This window comes from Ailuropoda melanoleuca, chromosome 19, assembly GCF_002007445.2.
Source record: "Ailuropoda melanoleuca isolate Jingjing chromosome 19, ASM200744v2, whole genome shotgun sequence".
In the NCBI taxonomy this organism is placed as follows: domain Eukaryota; kingdom Metazoa; phylum Chordata; class Mammalia; order Carnivora; family Ursidae; genus Ailuropoda; species Ailuropoda melanoleuca.
This window is the reverse complement of record NC_048236.1, coordinates 22,174,237-22,188,862: the sequence shown is the minus strand read 5'-3', so window position 1 is coordinate 22,188,862 and position 14,626 is coordinate 22,174,237. Positions and strand designations below refer to the sequence as shown.

Sequence of the window (14,626 nt, the reverse complement as noted above, 5' to 3'; positions counted from 1 at the left end):
GGTGGCACAGCGGTTAAGCGTCTGCCTTCAGCTCAGGGCGTGATCCCGGCGTTACGGGCTCGAGCCCCACATCAGGCTCTTCCGCTATGAGCCTGCTTCTTCCTCTCCCACTCCCCCTGCTTGTGTTCCCTCTCTCGCTGGCTGTCTCTATCTCTGTTGAATAAATAAATAAAATCTTTTAAAAAAAATATTGCCAGGCAATCTAGAAATTTCTTTTTCAAAAATTCTACAAATTGGGGACGCCTGGGTGGCTCAGTCATTAAGCATCTGCCTTCAGCTCAGGTCATGATCCTGGGCTCCTGGGATGGAGCCCCGTGTCAGGCTCCTTGCTCAGCAGGGAGCCTCCTTCTCCCTCTCCCCTGCTTGTGCTCTCTCTCTCTCTCTCACTCTCTCTCAAATAAATAAAGTCTTTTAAAAAAACTTTGCTGTTTGTTCAAAGTCTTGATTTTTCCTTTGTCCTAAGAGCTTGAAAATTATACCAGAATATGCCTATATGTCTCCTTTCCCACTGAATCCTGCCTGAACTCATCAAGTCATTTAAATCTGCAAGTTCAAGATTTCTTCAATTTAGGTATTTTATTATTATGATAGGTTTAAATAACTTTTCCTCCTTCTTGTGGGTTTGGTTTTGTTTTTTGTCTTTAATGGAAACTACTATGATTTTCATGTTGTATCTCCTGATTCTATCATTCATCTCTTTCTACTCCATCATTCTCTCTGGGGCAGGCTGAACAACGCCTCCTCTTAAGGTTGTCCACATCCTAATCCCTGGAATCTGTGAATATGTTACCTTGCAGGTGTAATTAATTTAAGGATCTTGACATGGGGACATTATCCTGGATTATTTTGGTGAGACAAGGTAATGACAAGAGTCCTTTTATATGGATCTACCTTTTTATAAGGGAAGCAGAATGTCAGAAAGGAGAGATGGCTTTAAAGGTGGAGGAAGGAGCCACGAATTAAGGTAATAGGTGATTCTAGAAGCTGGAAAACACAATAAAACACATTGTTTCCAAGAGCCTCCAGAAGGAAATAGCCCTAATGGCCTAGTTTAGACTTGTGAATACCTCCAGAACTATAAGGTAATGAATTTGCATTGTTTTAAGCCATTAGGTCTGTTGTAATTTGTTCCAACAGCAATAAGAAATTATATAACAATTTTTATATTTTAAACTATGATTTATTTCTTGCACTGATTCTTTATGCCTTTTTTTAAATTTTTTTATTTTATTTTATTTTTTTATAATAATATTTTTTATTATATTATGTTAGTCACCATACGGTACATCCCTGGTTTTTGATGTAAAGTTCGATGATTCATTAGTTGCGTATAACACCCAATGCACCATGCAATACTCCTTAATACCTATCACCAGCCTATCCGATTCCCCCACCTGCCTCCCCTCTGAAGCCCTTAGCTTGTTTCTCATAGTCCATAGTCTCTCGTGCTTCATTCCCCCTTCTGATTACCCCCCCTTGCTTTATCCTTTTCTTCTCCTACCAATCTTCCTAGTTCTTATGTTCCATTGATGAGAGAAACCATATGATAATTGTCTTTCTCTGCTTGACTTATTTCACTTAGCATTATCTCCTCCAGTGCCGTCCATGTTGCAGCAAATGTTGAGAATTCGTTCTTTCTGATAGCTGAGTAATATTCCATTGTATATATGGACCACAGCTTCTTAATCCAGTCATCTGTTGAAGGGCATCTCGGCTCCTTCCATGATTTGGCTATTGTGGACAATGCAGCTATGAACATTGGGGTGCATATGGCCCTTCTCTTTACTACGTCTGTATCTTTGGGGTAAACACCCAGTAGTGCAATGGCTGGGTCATAGGGTAGTTCAATTTTTAACTTTTTAAGGGACCTCCACACTGTTTTCCAGAGTGGCTGTACCAACTTGCATTCCCACCAACAATGTAGGAGGGATCCCCTTTCTCCACATCCTCTCCAACAATTGTTGTTTCTTGCCTTGTCTATCTTTGCCATTCTAACTGGCGTAAGGTGGTATCTCAGTGTGGTTTTGATTTGAATTTCCCTGATGGCTAATGATTTTGAACATTTTTTCATGTGTCTGTTAGCCATTTGTATGTCTTCATTGGAAAAGTGTCTGTTCATATCTTCTGCCCATTTTATGATTTGTTTATTTGTTTCTCGTGTATTGAGTTTGAGAAGTTCTTTGTAGATCTTGGATACCAGTCCTTTATCTGTGGTGTCCTTTGCAAATATATTCTCCCATTCCGTGGGCTGTCTCTTAGTTTTTTTGACTGTTTCCTTGGCTGTGCAGAAGCTCTTTATCCTGATAAAGTCCCATAAGTTCATTTTATCTTTTATTTCTCTTGCCTTTGGAGATGTGTCGTGAAAAAGGTTGCTCTGGCCGATGTCATAGAAGTTGTTGCCTATGTTCTCCTCTAGAATTTTGATGGATTCCTGTCTCACATTGAGGTCTTTCATCCATTTGGAGTTTATTTTTGTGTATGGTGTGAGAGAGTGGTCAAGTTTCATTCTTTTGCATGTAGCTGTCCAATTTTCCCAGCACCATTTATTGAAGAGACTGTCTTTTTTCCACCGGATGTTTTTTCCTGCTTTATCAAAGATTAGTTGCCCAAAGAGCCGAGGGTCCATTTCTGGGTTCTCTATTCTGTTCCATTGGTCGATGTGTCTGTTTTTGTGCCAGTACCATGCTGTCTTTGTGATCACAGCTTTGTAGTACAGCTCGAAATCCGGCATTGTGATGCCCCCAGCTTTGTTTTTCCTTTTCAACAGTTCCTTGGAGATTCGGGGCCTTTTCTGGTTCCATACAAATTTAAGGACTATTTGTTCCAGTTCTTTGAAAAATGTCCTCGGTATTTTGATCGGGATAGCATTGAAAGTGTAGATTGCTCTGGGTAGTATGGACATTTTAACTATGTTAATTCTTCCAATCCATGAGCATGGAATATTTTTCCATCTTTTTATGTCTTCCTCAATATCTTTCAAAAGTGATCTATAGTTTCTAGCATATAGGTCCTTTACGTCTCTGGTTAAGTTAATTCCAAGGTAACGCATGGTTTTTGGTGTTATTGTAAATGGGATGGATTCCCTAATTTCTCTTTCTTCAGTCTCGTTATTCGTGTATAGAAATGCAACTGATTTCTGGGCATTGATTTTGTATCCTGCCACCTTACTGAATTGTTCTATAACTTCTAATAGTTTGGGAGTGGATTCCTTTGGGTTTTCCATATAGAGTATCATGTCATCTGCAAAGAGAGACAGTTTGACTTCTTCTTTGCCGATTTGGATACCTTTGATCCCTTTTTGTCTTCTGATTGCTGTTGCAAGGACTTCTAGTACTATGTTGAATAATAGTGGCGAGAGTGGGCATCCTTGTCGTGTTCCTGATCTTAAGGGAAAGGCTTCCAGCTTTTCCCCATTGAGAATAATGCTTGCAGTAGGCTTTTCATAGATGGCTTTTATGAGATTGAGAAATGTACCCTCTATTCCTACACTCTGAAGGGTTTTAATCAGGAAAGGATGCTGTATTTTGTCAAATGCTTTTTCTGCATCAATTGAGAGGATCATATGGTTCTTGAGTCTTTTCTTGTTGATATGATGTATCACATTGATTGATTTGCGAGTGTTGAACCATGCTTGCATCCCAGGTATGAATCCCACTTGGTCATGATGGATAATCCTTTTAATGTACTGTTGGATTCTATTAGCAAGGATCTTGTTGAGGATTTTGGCATCCATATTCATTAGAGAAATCGGTCTGTAATTCTCCTTTTTGAGGGGGTCTTTGCCTGGTTTGGGGATCAAGGTAATATTAGCCTCATAGAATGAGTTTGGTAGCTTTCCTTCTGTTTCTATTTTTTGAAATAGCTTTAGGAGAATAGGTATTATTTCTTCTTTGAATGTTTGGTAGAATTCCCCAGGAAAACCGTCTGGGCCTGGAGTTTTATTATTTGGAAGGTTGTTTATCACTGACTCAATTTCTTCATAGTTAATTGGCCTATTTAAGAAATCTATTTCTTCCTGTTTCAGTCTTGGTAGTTTATAGGTTTCCAGGAAGGCCTCCATCTCTTCCAGATTGTTTAGTTTTTTGGCATATAGCTGTTGATAAAAGTTTCTAATAATCCTTGCAATTTCAATGGTGCTGGTCGTGACCTCTCCCTTTTCAGTCATAATTTTAATAATCTCAGTCCTTTCTCTTTGTTTTTGGACAAGTTTTGCCAGTGGTCTATCAATTTTATGGATTCTCTCAAAGAACCAGCTTCTAGTCCTGTTGATCTGCTCTACTGTGGTTCTGGTCTCTAATTCATTGATTTCTGCTCTAATCTTGGTCAACTCCTTCCTTGTCAGTGGGTTAGGCCTGTCCCTCTGTTGCTGTTCCAGTTTCTTGAGGTGAGAATATAGAAACTGCATTTTAGATTTTTCTATTCTTTTGAGTGAGGCTTGGATGGCTATGTATTTCCCCCTTAGGACTGCCTTTGCAGTATCCCATAGGTTTTGGACCGTTGTGTATTCATTCTCGTTGGTCTCCATAAATTGTTTAATTTGTTTTTTGATTTCCTGGTTTATCGAGTCATTCTTGAGCAGGATGGTTCTTAGCCTCCAAGTGTTTGAGTTTCTTCCAGGTTTTTCCTTGTGGTTGAGTTCCAATTTCAGAGCGTTGTGGTCTGAGAATATGCAGGGGATAATTTCAATCTTTTGGTATTGGCTGAGACCTGTTTTGTGTCCCAGAGCATGATCTATTCTTGAGAATGTTCCATGGGCATTTGAATAGAATGAGTATTCTTTGGTTCTGGGGTGTAGTGTTCTATATATATCTATGAGGTCCAACTCGTCGAGTATGGCATTCAAAGCCTTTGATTCTTTGCTTAGTTTTTGCCAGGGTGTTCTGTCTATTTCTGATAGTGGGGTGTTGAGGTCCCCTACTATTACTGTGTTCTTATCTATATGTCTCTTTATTTTGGTTAAGAGTTGGCTTGTGTATCTTGCTGCTCCCCTGTTGGGGGCATATATATTAATAATTGTCATATCCACTTGTTGAATACTTCCTTTAAGAATAATATAGTGCCCTTCTGTATCTCTCTCTATGGCCTCTAGTTTAAAATCCAGTCTATCTGATATGAGAATTGCTACTCCAGCTTTCTTTTGAGGTCCATTTGCGTGGAAGATGGTACTCCATCCCCTTACTCTAAGTCTGAATGCATCTTTGGGTTCAAAATGAGTCTCTTGTAGACAGCAAATGGATGGGTCATGTCTTTTTATCCAATCTGCAACCCTGTGGCGTTTTATGGGAGAGTTTAAGCCATTTAGATTGATAGAGATTATTGACAGATATGATTTTAATGATGCCATTTCTCTTTAAAGTCTTTGTATCGGTTGTGACTTGCTGCTCTGTATCACTCTTGGGGCCTTTTTACCTTTATAGAGCCCCCCTTAATATCTCCTGTAGGGCTGGTTTCGTGGTTACGAAATTGGTTAATGATTGGCGATTTTGGAACGTCTTTATTTCTCCATCAATTCTGAATGACAGCTTTGCTGGATAAAGGATCCTTGGCTGCATGTTTTTCTCTGAAAGAGCTTTAAAAATGCCCCCCCAAGCCTTTCTCTCATTCCAGGTCTCTGTAGACAGGTCTGACGTAATCCTGATACCTTTGCCTTGGTACGTGAGAAATTTCTTTGCCCTGGCCGCTTTCAATACTGTATCCTTGGATCTAATATTTGCGAATTGCACTATGACATGCCGTGGCGTAGGTTTGTCCTGGTTGAGCTTGGATGGGGTCCTCTCTGCCTCTTGGACACGAATGCTTGTTTCCCTTGCTAGATTAGGGAAGTTTTCAGCTACAATTTGTTCAAATATCTCTTCTAGACCTCTGTTTTTCTCCACCCCTTCAGGGATGCCGATGATTCTGACATTGGATCATTTCATTGAGTCAGTATCTCCCATAACCTACATTCGTGGGAGTGGATTTTTTTAAGTCCAGCTTCTATTTTCGCTTTTTCTTCTACTAACCCATCCTCCAATTTGCTAATACGTTCCTCTGCCTCGGTGACCCTGGCCGTCAGTGCCTCTACTTTTGACTGCATTTGGCTCGTAGAATTTTTAATTTCTGCCAGATTTGCTCTCATTTCCGCCCTTAGAGATTCTATATTCTCATTAACATTTTCGTTAATACTTTTTTCAAGTCTACACATCATCTTGACCATTGTTACTCTGAATTCCATTTCTGATAATTTGGTTATATCCATATCCATTATTTCTGTGGAAGAGGCCACAGACTAATTATCTTTTCTTTGCTGGGGGGAATTTCTCCTTCTTGCCCCTCTGATGAGGAGAGGTTGCGGGGTTGTCAGAGCCCAAATTATTGACTGGGACCCAGGCCATGCGCCCTTGTTTTATAGGGATCTTAGGGATGTGGGCTTCTTGATTTTTCAGCCTGCGTTCGGGTTAGGGGCCTCCCATGCCAATACTCAGGCAACCCTGTTTGGGTGGGGTCTGTGTCTCCTGCGAGGGTGGATAGGGATGGGCACCCGTGAGCTGGTGTTTCCAGGCTTTTGTTCTCTGGTGGCTTTCCCTGGTGGTTTGCCGTGCCTCTTCTGAGAGACAGAGCAGCAGTGGCCGAATCTCAGCCTCTGTCAGAGAACAGAGGGGATCGTGGGCCATTCTCCACTGATGTTCTGGCCACTTTAACTCTGTTTCTGTTGGTGGTGCTCAACCCTGCAGTGTCCCGGGATGTGCGCCCCACACCCGGTGTCCCAGCCCTCACTTCCAGGGCCGGCGCTTCTCTGTCCTTTGTGTTTCTAACACCACCAGCCGGCAGCAGCCAGCTGCCAGCCACCCCCGCGTGCTCCCGTAGCTCCCGGTCTCAGTCTGGATCCAGTGAGCGCACTGGAGTTCCGTGAGAACTCCGTGAGAAGTCTGGTGGTGCGTGCTCCCCGCTCACGGTCACAGTCTGTTTTCTCACGGGTGCCGTCCGTGAGTCCGCTCGCTCCCCCATGCAGGTGGCTACCACTTCCTGGCACCCGAACGCGGTGGCTCCCTCCCCCTTCCATTTATCTTCTGATATCTGTGCGCGGTTTCACGGCTCCCCGCTTCGTACCTCAATACTCAGTGCTGGAGATGTTCATTTGTAGAGATCCAGATGTATCTTCCTGCGTCTCATGCTGATTCCGTGGATGTTCAGGCTGGTCTGGTACCTATCCAGCTCGACTCAGGGGACCAGGTGGAAAAGGGGTCCCCTACTCCTCCACCATCTTAACCCTCCCTCTATTTTTGGCTCCTTTAACACAATACTCCTTTCAAATTGTATGTGTGAAAATCATTTTTACTTGTAGCCAATTATTTTTTAAAACCTGAAACATGGTGATGCCTATTTCTAAGTTACAATTTTACGTATGTATGGAAATTTTTCTTAAGTTACATATTTTATTAGTGATGTCAGTATCCATTCATGCTGCATTCTTTGGAAAATGCTGTCATTTTTTGGTTAGATTTCTTACTTCATTCTTCCTGATGTCTTCTTTCTGCAAATTTATAATATATATAGTTATTTCTTCACAGACCAGGGTATGTTTGTCACTTTCCTCTTCTATCTTACTGATTCAGCATTTAGTCATGAGGCTTGCTTTTGTATGGTTTCAAGGGAAATTAACATGTTTGAAATACCTACTGTGTAGTAGGAATAGGTGCAATGTTAATATTATTTTCCACTGGAGAACTTCAGCATACTGTGTTATACAACACCAGGACACCATATACTTTATATTCCTCAGGGTTGTACAGTGGGGTGTTTCTGACTAGCCTAGAACATGCCATTAACCTTGTTTTACCTAGGGAGAAACATAGGTTGAGTGATTTTTCTCATGATCACATGGTGAATAAATAGCCAAACCAGTTTTAATCTCAGATGTTTAGACTCCAACTTTCACACTGTCTTTGTTCTATCATACAACAGCTTCCCACAGTAACCAGCTTTTGGCTGCTTCCAACAGTGATTTTATTTGGCCTAGTACAGGTTTCATTTTGTTTTTTACTTTATCCTGAACTGTTCTTGTTTAATAGATGTCCTGTCCCTTTTTATCTCTTTGAGAATAGATTTTATCCCCTTTCTAAAATCTTCTTGCAGCAAATCTAGTTTGGGGTTATGTTTATCTATGAGCTCCCACAGTTTTGCTCTGCTTTAGTGTTACAAAAGTTTTTCAATGATACAGATTATTTTTTTCTGTATACTCACACTATCTCGAATTTAACCTGTGGAACTTTGTGTTTCTGCTGAAAATGATCTTTGTGTGAATCACTGCATAGTGTCCCATATATATATGTGTGTGTATATATACATATATATGTGTATTTGTGTTTACATACATGGAGATGTACCTATCATTTTTGCTTAATTGCCTGCTAATTTACTTTTAAGAAATCCATACCTGCATAAAATGACAAATCCACAAACTTACATAAATATTCTAACATTTTCATAAAGGATGATTGCTTCTTGAAGAAACATTTTCTTTTTTGTTGAATATCCCTCAAATTGCCCAATTCTATATAAGGTAGGGCCACTTTCCTACATCACAATTAGCATCTTATGATTTTAACAAGTTCTTTCTATCATTATTATTATAATTCTACATTCTAAAAATAACAAGGGTTAACTTATTTTGGAAACTAGATTATCCTCAATAGATGCTCTCAAGTTATCATAAATAAAAAAATTAATCAGTACCTGCAAAATATCCACTTACATGACATCTCTTCAAGATGGATATGGGTTTATTTTATTTCCTGCTTGTCTGATGATACTGAGAAATATTCTGTTTGTTCATTTCAACTACTTTGTTTTGAAGTGTTTGTCTTGGAGCAAAAAAGAAACTAAATTAATCAGGGTTGCATCTTCCTGTCCAGTGACTTATATGGAATGAAGTTGATAGCCTGGTCTTAGATTATACAGATTGTTCTTGCTATGGAAATAAACTCTACATATAGAAATTCACTTTAACTAAATATACAATGTAGAGGAAAACATGTATCTATCATTCTCAAACATGGTTGGTTTGCAAGCTGGATTTGGCCCCACCTTACTTCTGTTGTCAAATTATTCAGACTAAAAATAGTTCAGAATAGTAAAAAATTACATCTTTGTTGTTCCCAGTTATAATTTGTTAGGCTTACTTCAGACAGTAAAAGAATAGAGGGGTTAAATCTTAGGGGAGCATACATTTTCAAGAAAATAATTCAAAGGTTATCAAGCCCTTTCTAATTATGTTTGTACCTCCAAACAACATTCCAATAATTCATTTAAATAAGTTTTTAACCAAGATCCAATTTTGGTATTTATATTTCTCTGTCCTTCCTTCCAGAGGTATTGTATAAGATCAATTAAAAGATGTGGTGAGAAGTAAAAGAAAAGGAGCAAAAGACGTATGAAGAGCTGAGAGGTAAAGGATGCAAACCTCAGAATGGGAACAAAGTGATTGGTGATGTGTTCATTAATAACAGTGTCTATGAAAGGCTGCTGCTATCTCAACCTTGGGTGAGCTTGCCTTGTGAGTCACTGCATTATGCCAAAGCATAGATCCTATAGAGATTAATGGACATGGTATCAAAGAGACCAAGTATCAAAAACTTATTAAGAAACTTCTGGTATTTAAGTATACTGATGAGTGTAGCTAGATGGGATGGGAACACTACACAAAATTGAGGAATTCCTATACATGGAATTAATGAGAAAGATCTGCTATAGGAAGTTTGACCTTATAATTTGTAAGGAGCCAAAAATCACCTGCACAGCAGGGAGTTTGCCTATACAAAATTTCGGTATGTGCAATTTCACTAAATTATGCTCTTTCTTGGCTAGTGTTCATAAAATTTTTGAGATAAATTGAAAAAGACAAATGAAAACTTGTGAGTAGAAAATGGAAGCAAAGCAAATGGCAGAGGGGAAAAAATATTCCTAACATAGTCTTGGCAAGATGAAGGACACTGCCGGTCCTAGAACTGACGTGAGACTTAGCAGCACTGGTAGATGTTATCATGGAGAGAGCTAAGCTACATATCTATGGGGTTTTGAAAGGGCTCTTGAGAAATAACTTTTTAAATATCCCAAATATCTAAAATGTTACACCAGTCATTCACTATTTGTCCATTGCTCTGAGGTACCATACATTTGACCATTGGGACTAGCCCTCTTCCCTACTAATGTTGTCAGTAAATGAATAAAAATCAGTGCAGGTAGCAGAATATCCACAGGCCCTTTCAGCCTTTGACCACATTTGCTTTTACTTTTAAATTGTCCTTTCTTGTTCCTGAGTTCAGTAGGATGTGGCCAACCATTTTCAATTTCAGCATCATCCTTATTCCTTTTTATACCAGAGTTTTAACCTGAAATCCTCTCTCTTTCTGGCTAATAAGCACGTTACTCTGCATTTCTGCATCTTAGACAATAAATTGGGGTATAAGAGAAGCAAGTTCACAACTGAGACATCAAATCAGAAAAGTACTGCAAATTTGGATGTAGGAATAGATACAGAAAAAAATCTCTTGGAATGCATTTTATCTCAAATTTGAATTCCTACCTATCTTAGATCCAATCCAAAATGAAAGAAAAGAGAGACATAAAAAACTAAGTTGTAGGGTTTTCTCTGTCTCTCAGGACCATGGACAATATTCTTGGGGAAAACCAGAATGGTTTCCTTGGTCTGTGACAAGCTAGAAACAAGATCTCCACTGCCTTGGAAAAAAGCATTGATTCTTTCTGCCTGGAGTCCTCAGGATTTCTCTTGGATCACTCCCCTTACCTGGGTTCTCCCTGGGGGATTTCTTCCACACATATACTGTCTAAAATTAATGGTAGGGGACCTCAGCTTTTTCTTATAGCTGAAGACCTAATAGTTACTATAGAATTAGAAATTCCTAGATAATTTTGCTCCTTTCTACCTCTCTCACTTCATCTCTAACCATGCTAGGGCCACGTCTGCCTTCTTTCCTTAAAAATGTCATTCCATCATAGTCTTTGTACTAGTTATCTCTTTTTGCTTGGAATGCTGTCTCCAGTTCTTCACATAACTATGTCCTTCCCATCATGCCAGATTCAAAGAAGCCTTCCCTGACCACACTATTGAAAGTAGCATCCCCTCACCCAAAAGTTGCTTTCTATACCTCTATATTGATTTATTTCTTTAGATCATTTATCAAAGTTAATAGGTTTACTTGATTATGTTTTTTTAATCTCTGCCTACTCAATTATAAGATTCATGAAAGCTGGACCCTTATCTATCCTGTTTATGACTGCATCTCTGGCACATGGCACAGTGCCTAGCACATAGTAAGTGCTCATCAAATATTTTTGAATGAATACATGAATAAGTGAACAAATGGGAATAGTTCTAACCTTTCTGTAACACTTTATATGGTGCAGAGCCTTATGTCTTGGGAGACCCATAGGACTTTGAATCTGGAGATACAGTCAAGGAAGGTAACACTTTGATGAACACAAGTTCAAATCTTTGGTGCCACACCTCTGCACCCCATAAATGATAAGCCCAAAGGGTAATAGGCAGCTGGCAATATATCAACTGAAAGGCACCTGTATCTGTCCAGGTTTCTGTGAGAACCTGATGAAAATGATTTAATAATGTGACTCTTTACAAAAGTGGGGCAACACATAAGAAAAGAAACAAGGGGTGGTGCAGTACCTTGGAGATTGACAATTATATGAGGTATTGCTACCCATAGATGTGAAGGAACAGGCACAAAGGAAGAAGTGTTCGTTGGAACCTGACAGCACCTGGGTCTTCAGTAGAGAGAAGCAGCCAATCTACATCAGCCTGGCAGGAAGGAAGGGTTTTGGGAGAATACGTTTCTTTTCTTCCTGCTCCATGGATCTCTTGCTGGTGCCTCTCATTGGTGAATCTGGCCTGAAGCAGGATGGCAGGGAAGCCTGTAGAGGCATTAAGCAAGGTGAAGAGGATCTGGAGGAGCTAATGGAAAATCTGGCACAGCTCTCCTTATTCCAATTATCAGTGAAAGCTAGAACTTTGATGAGCTGACAGGATATCTGGCCTCTCTATCAAATTATACACACACACACACACACACACACGTATACACACACACACACATACACATATGCAAACACATATTAGAATATAAAAAATTTATAAAATTTTTTTTTTCTGCCAAAAGCTAGAGAAGCAAAGTATACTGATTAAAAACTTGGGCACTGGAATGGACAACTGGAGTTGAATGCCAGTTTCTTTACAGTTGTCTTATAGGTAAAATGGGTTCAGAGAGATTTGTTGTGAGGATTAAATAACCTAAATAAATTAATATGTGTAAGATGCTTAGAAGAATGCCTGGCATTTAATAAGTATTAGCCCTTATTATAGGCCTCCATTTGACTTCAATGTCTAAATATGGTATATTTTCTGAGCTCTCAGAACTAGCACAAAATTATATAAAATATTGTTTGACTGGTCAGTGGTTATAGGAACTGAAACTGAACATATCCTGAGTCTTTGATTTTGGAGTCCCAGTTTGAAGTTTCCTCTTTCTTATTAACGCCTTCCTGTGAAACAATGGATCCAAGACTACCTTTAATTATCTATAATTAATGCATTGGGCTCTATCTTTTCAGAGTTGAAGCTCATTTTTTATTGCAACATTGTAATGCCTTACAGATTTTGCTTGAGGCTTAGAAGAATGGACATTTGTCACAGGACAAATCCAAGGAAGTCCATTGCCTTGAGGAGAGGATTTTCAGGCTCTTCCAAGGCCCCAAAGATGATGATGATGTCATCTAAATTAAGTAGTACTCCCCGGAAATTCATGGCCATGGTCTCTGTTTCCAGCTGGAAGGAGCAGGGTAGTCTAAGATCTCTTGGAGCATTTTTTTCATATTCTACACAGGGAGATAAAAGCTTTTTCTTAGCCTCCTCTACTTAGGCATTTGAAAATGTCCACTGGTCATTGCATCAAAACCTGGGGATGTACTGTATGGTGACTAATATAACAAAATAAAAATTATAAAAAAAAAAGAGAGAGAGAGAGAAAGAGACGATTATCAAAAGCAATATTGGGGGACACCTGGGTGGCTCAGTTGGTTAAGCATCTGCCTTCGGCTCAGGTCATGGTCCTGGAGTCCTGGGATCAAGTCCCACACCCAGCTCTTTGCTCAGCAGGGAGCCTACTTCTCCCTCTGCCTGCTGCTCTCCCTACTTGTGCTCTCTCTCTCTCTCTCTGACAAATAAATAAATAAAACAAAGAATTAAAAAAAAAAAGAAAATGCCCACTCATGAAGTATGTCCTCTAACTTTCTAGTGGTCTAAGAGACATTGTAGAATGTTAACCCAGAGATCAATGATGTACACGTACCTGGATTTTAGCTAATTTTTTCTCAATTATAAAATAAAACCCTCTGTACGTATCAATTTTTAAAAGAACCAACAGATTCTGAAATGTGTGTGTATGTATACAAGTCTACACTGCAGCAGCTAGCCAAAAATACTTTTTTTCTTAACATCTCATTGAAAGAATAAAAAGATTAAGATCCAACGATAGATGGTAAATTGGATAGCAATTGTATCACTTGCCAATTTGTGTAAATGCTCTGTTTGCCTTTTAAGTTATTATAAATATTTATAGTACTTCCTTGAATTCACTTACCTCAGTCTTTTGGACTCTAATATCTTAAACTCCTTTTTCTTCTAATTTAGAAGTTTTTAGGAAGTTCTTCAGTGACTGGGACTGTACTTTCACTGGATAAACACAGGAAACCACCATGAGGATAATGACCACAAAGGCCAAGAATCATGTGTGCTCGTCAAGATGTGGGGCCGCATGAGGTAAAAGTGGAGCATAGGGTGGGGGAAAAAGAATTAAACAAGTCAGAGAATGCATAGAGAAGCCAAGATAATTGATGATCTGCAAGTGGAATTAGTTATCAATATTTCAAACCTCTTGAATTTCAAAAAATAGGATCAAATGTTGATCTAGCCAAGGTGTTAAACATAATATAAAATAATTAGATTGGGAAATTTTTGGAATCCAAAATATGTGAAATACAAGTGAAACTTTGGCATAAATGTGCTCAGAATTTATTATATCTACAGAAATGACAACATGCCTGGTATTTTTTTTAACGACATACAAATATTTTTTCTGCCCCAAATACAAAAGACTATAGCTCAATAAATACAAAAGTACATGTTACTCTACTTGCAATTTGTATATACTACATATTTTAAAATGTCAGCCTACAATTTGACTCAATTTTCTTTCTAAAATTCACAATTATGCAAACAGTAAGTGCATTTAATTCTATATAATTACAGCACAAAAAATACTTCCAGAAAAATAAAAAATGTATTTTTATTATATGGACACATTTATTACATTGGATTTAAAATATAAGATCACAATTCCTTAATAAAAATATCAGATTCCAATTTTAAAAGTTATTCTGTTGTATGGAAGTAAAAGTTTCCCATTTAATGAGCTGTTTGACATCCAAGTTTTAAATTCCTTCTTAAAGCTTCAAGAAGCTACTTTTCTATAATATAAAACAAAGTATTATTTTGATATATTCTGAACAAAAGAGAGGATAGAGATTAAAAGCTGAATGTCACATTATTTTCTCT

At 38.6% G+C, this 14,626-nt stretch overlaps 1 long non-coding RNA gene across 1 annotated transcript; it reads right to left on the bottom strand.

Moving 5' to 3' along the window:
• Window positions 1-11,653: 11,653 nt before the first annotated feature.
• On the bottom strand, window positions 11,654-13,785 carry LOC117797182. The gene is made up of 3 exons (XR_004622099.1): window positions 13,653-13,785; window positions 12,666-12,888; window positions 11,654-11,928 (listed from the first exon to the last, which is right to left on the bottom strand). It is a non-coding gene; the product is annotated as an uncharacterized LOC117797182 (long non-coding RNA).
• Between the last annotated feature and the right edge of the window lie 841 nt (window positions 13,786-14,626).